This window comes from Bidens hawaiensis, unplaced genomic scaffold (assembly GCF_021521415.1).
Source record: "Bidens hawaiensis isolate Kalapana, Puna unplaced genomic scaffold, B.hawaiensis_p1.1 tig00061139_1, whole genome shotgun sequence".
NCBI lineage: Eukaryota > Viridiplantae > Streptophyta > Magnoliopsida > Asterales > Asteraceae > Bidens > Bidens hawaiensis.
In genome coordinates this window covers 42,457-47,763 of record NW_027501009.1, presented here as the reverse complement: position 1 = coordinate 47,763, position 5,307 = coordinate 42,457, and positions in this window count along the sequence as shown.

Genomic DNA, 5,307 nt, shown 5'->3' with positions numbered 1-5,307 from the left:
AACCCAATATCGGGCAATAATAGGTTCTTTAATGTACTTAACTGCTTCTCGACCTGATATTATGTTTGCAGTTTGTCTTTGTGCACACTTTCAGGCAAACCCGAAGGAATCTCACTTGAAGGGTGCGAAGAGGATATTGCGCTATCTCAAAGGCAAACCTAAGCTGGGGTTGTGGTACACGAGAGGAGAAGACTTGGAGCTGGTCGCCTACACAGATTCTGATTATGGAGGATGCAATCAGAGTCGGAAGTCAACGACAGGTGGATGTCAGTTTCTTGGAGGCAGATTAGTGTCATGGCAATGCAAGAAGTAGACCTCAGTCGCCATTTCAACCTGTGAAGCAGAATACATGGCAGCATCAAACTGCTGCTCCCAGGTTCTTTGGATTCAACAACAGTTGCGCGATTATGGTCTGAATTTCACTCATACTCCTATTTGCATTGATAATACTGCTGCTATCTCAGTAACTAACAATCCCGTAAAAAACAGTAAAACTAAACATATTGACATTCGTCATCATTTTATACGGGATTGTGCTGAGAAGAAACTGATTATGCTCGAAAAGGTTGATACGTTAGATAATTTCGCTGACTTGTTTACTAAAGCGTTTGACAAAAATTGTTTTCAAAACCTTGTTGAGCTGAATGGGATGATCAATCCCGAGTAACCGTGTTTTGTGACTTTGCTTAAAAAAAAAAAAAAAAAAAAAAAAAAAAAAAAACACCCACGTCACTATCGCTTAGAATTATGTCGGTTGCCTCAGTTTGAAGGACATATCTTCGAATATGTTTGGTCCTCATTTCTACTTGTAGAATATGATGATAGCCATTAACCAGATGACTGAAAGAGACCGGGGCGGTTTATGATGTGTTTTTATTCTTTCGCTGAAAATTAGTCGATCATACTTAGTTAGAAGGACACATACTTGTATGTGGTCGGTCCAGCTGATCCATTGGATCTTCAGGATAGCCGTTTACCTGAAAACTTCAATTTGATCGGGGCGATTGAAGTTAAAATTTTTTCCGGGAGATGAAATTATTTTTCAAGTCTACTACTTCGTAAGAAGTTCCTTTACTATGTTTAACAGAAAATTGATCCAACCTTGGAAAGTGATACATATACTGATTCTGTGTGCTTAACTAGTGAAGTTATTAGGCCTAAAAGACTTTAGAACAGTCATTGTATGTCATGGTAGCTTTTTATGGTGCGTAAAAGTATAAGTGATACTAACTAAATCTACTCGATTTTACGTGGAAACTTCTTAAGAGTTGTGCATGTCTCCATATATACCTTTCCGAATGATAGGCAGAAAAGCGATTACCCAGTCATACACGAGCCCGTGAGTGTTCTGATTCCCGTGAAGATATGTGTCAAGAAACTGCAGTGATCCAGATTCGGGATTTGTAGTTGTTTACTACTCTGAAGTTTGTGTAAATGCTTATTAAAAAAAAAAATAAATTCTTGTGAGTTATTGAGATATTCTAGAGTTCATAAATTAATACTTCTCAATCATGATGTAAGAAAGAAAACGGGAAGAAGAGTCTAAAGATCGAAGAGGAATTACTATTTAATCAGACACTACGGGTCGAGGTCAACTCGGGGTGACTTGGGGAAAGCCAAATACGCTTTGAGAATAGATAGGAGGCATCATAATCTCTGAGTTGTTGCCCATTTAAATTTTGAGCTTAATTGAACATAACCCGTATCACAGAAACGATGAAAACCATTCTAAGTTATTTACCTGCTTACAACCTGTTTCTTTATGTCATAATACGGCTGAACACGGATCTGTGTGACAGTCACGTAGTTAGTATGATTCCTGTTCGGATCTTTTCTAAAACATGGTAGTCCCTATCGAGACTGAAATTTGATCCCGTGTACTTTATTTTTAAAATTTTTCTACTTATGTAGTTGTATGATTTTATACCTGGTTACTTGGTCTTGATCGTATCATTTAACGCTTTGAAGGTTGTTTTAAAACTTAATTGCAAATTGTTCAAATTATGGGGTCGGTTTTGAAATATTTTAATATCAGCGAAGTTGTGCATAACTTCGCCTGCAATAGGCGAAGTTATCCATAACTTCGCCTGAATAAATCTGACCCTATATAAACAAGAGTAAAGGTCAAACTGTTCATTAATTTCAAAAACCCAGCGAACTTATCCTACGTAACCCTAAGCGAACTTAACCATCGATCATTCTGTGTTCATTCTTTCTCATTTTCAACTCCGATTAAAGGTGTGTAGTGTCGATTCATCGATTATTCGTTGACAATTGATGTTTTTCAGAGGTCGTTTCGACTTGATTCTCGACCTCGTGTTTCGAAACCTTAAACACCTGATTTCAAACTTGTTATTACGTGGTCGTAATCTACTTGAACGTCTAAAACTTCATACAATCATGTGTAACTGAGTCCTCAATCTTCAAATTCATCATCTACACGTCCAATTGAAACCTTAACTGTTGCCGATTCGTATTCGGCGAAGTTACAGTTTAGGCGAAGTTATCCGTAACTTCGCTTGAGGTTTAACTTCGCCTTATAATTAATTGTGTAACAGTACTTTAGCGATGTTGTGGTTAGGCGAAGTTATCATTAACTTCGCCTGGACCTTTTTACTTAACAGTTAACAGACGAAGTTCAAGTTGAGGCGAAGTTGTTCCCAACTTCGCCCCACCTCTAACTTCTCCTATACAGAATAAATTACAACTTCGCTCATGGTAACAGGCGAACTTGTGATTTGCTTTGACGTTTATCTAACTTAGTCTGTTTGATGCAGATATGGCTGCTCTAGGTGGTGCAGGTGGTGATGACGGTGGTGATAACCAAAGACAGTTCTTCCCGGGTCATAACATGTACATAACATTAGACCCGGAGGCGAGCGGAGTTGATGATTTCCGCGAAATCATCACATTCTTACTACGCTCGCGTATATTCCACGCGATTACGACAACAGTGCCAATATCCTTGCCAAACATTGAGGATTTTTGGCAGACTGTGGAATATGACTGTAGGGTCGAGCCCCCGGTGATGCGAGCAACAGTCAACAATCACATTGTTCAGTTCTCATCTGAACAGATCCGAGCGGCTTTACGATTTGGAGATGAGACGAGGGATGACCCGACAGATTTTGTGGCTCCTTTCTGTGATGGAGCGTTTCTGAGGATGGGATACTCTGGTCCCCTGGGAGATACTCAGAGAAGGAAGGGGTTTTTACTTGATCAGTGGCGCTTTCTCATGCATGTCATGATTGTATGCATGTCAGGGAGAAAGGCGGGCACTGATGGCATGGGCGCGACCATGCAGTCGGCGATGACTGCTCTGACTTATAATAAGCGTTACAGCTTTAGTCAGATGGTCTTCTACGAGATTGATCGACAAAGAAGAGCGGTGGCGCGTGAGAGATTTATCATGTATCCAAGATTCCTCCAAATGATCTTGAATCATGTTGCTCCAACGCTACCTCAGCGCCGCCCAATTAGATACGTGGAAAGTGTGAGCAAACGGATCTTCGCCCAATGCAGATCTTCCAGTGCGAGGAGCAAACCTGAGCTCCGTCCTCGGCATACTCCACTATTTGGGTACTTGATCAACCCGGAGTATGTGCCTGCTCGTGGGGACGAGTTTCGGGACCCAGCACCACAACAGGTAGGAGCACCTCAAGCTATACCTGCTGCTCCTGTTGTGTCACCGGAGGAGAACGTAGATCTTGACGCAGAGTTTGGCGGTCAAGGATTCTTTGACATGGAGAGGGTGGACCCTGAAGAGAATGTGCAAGTCTCAGTTGAGAGGGTGTCGAGTGTGAACGTGACTAGGGCAGCTACAACGGTGGCTGACTCTGATTCTGATGATGAGTTGGCCGAAGCGAGACGAATTATGGTAACTCAAGAACGGGTTCAAGGGAAAAGAAAGAGAACTGATGATGACAGCGAGTCAGACTATGAAGAAGAGGTACATCAGTTGATTCAGAGATCAAGAAGGGAACGGGCAGGTGCAGGTTCGGGAGCTGGTGAGAGCTCGAGGGTGGTACGTTTCACCCCACCCGCACTGTCCGGTATGACAATGGTCCCTTCATCATTACAGGTTACAAGGTCAAGCGCCACGGACGTTCCCGTGGTGGCTACCTCATCCTCATTCGGCCTCCCACCCACTACATTCCAACTCTCGACTCTGGAGATTGTATCTTTGCCACCTCCAACTCTTACTCCAACGGAGGTCGTGGCAAGATTTATTGAGTCGACAGTTGTAGCTACTGCAGGGTTGTCAGTTACGATACCACCTGCGGTTATGTTTACGCCTACTTCTGAGGTTCCGGTTACATCGGAAATCCCTCCTCAGTATACTCAAGATATATCACATCTGAGGTTAGACTCTGAACGAATAGCAGCACTTGAACGGGTCGTGGCAGAACAGTCAAGGATTAATCTTATCCAGACCCAGGCTATTCAACGCCTAGTTGCTGAGAATCAGATGCAGTCGTCCCTGCTGGTAGAACATGGTAAAATCATAGATGCTTTGAAGGAGTTCTTGGCATCTCAGGGGGAGACGAGCTGTAAAGGCGATGAGCTGAGGACTAAGAAGCGCAATGATAGAGACGATGATCCCAATGCATCAAAAGGTGCAGGTGGAGAGTTGCCAAGAACTGAACAAGCTCTTGGGACTTCCACAACTCAGGGGGAGTCGACAAGTGCAGCTGGTGGTGATGATGTGGTGGTAGTGGACGTTGAGGAGATGGATGATGAGTATATAGGTGATGATGATGTATTACCGGTTGAAGAAATAGAGAAGATTGGAGAAGAGATTGTTATTGATAATGAGATAGAAGAGGGAGAGATAGTAGAGGAGAATGTGGAGCATGAGATACCGGAAGCCGATAACGCAGATATGAGTCAAGAGATTGGAAATGAAGAGACAGAATGGGAAGAGCAGCCTAGATGGAAAGAAGGCTATGCTCAATGGTTTGTAAAAACGAAGAAACCGGCGGTCCCTACAATGTTCAAGAAGAGTTACAACATTAGAGGCTATGCTAGAGCGAGAAAGGGGATTATATGCTGGATATATGATGAGCAGTTGAGGCTCTTTGTGATTAAGAGATATGATGGTGTTCAGTACTTCAAAAGGCTGCTGAGATCGTTGAATACATTGCCTGAGTGTGAAGTGAAAGACTTAGCCAGATTGGGATTGATAAATCGAAGTGATGATAATATGGCTAGAGTCATCGGGAAGATAGTATGGAAGGAGAGTATAAAGGAAAAGAAGTTCGAGCTGTTGAAACCACAAAAGGGAAAACTTATCGAAGACAAAGATAG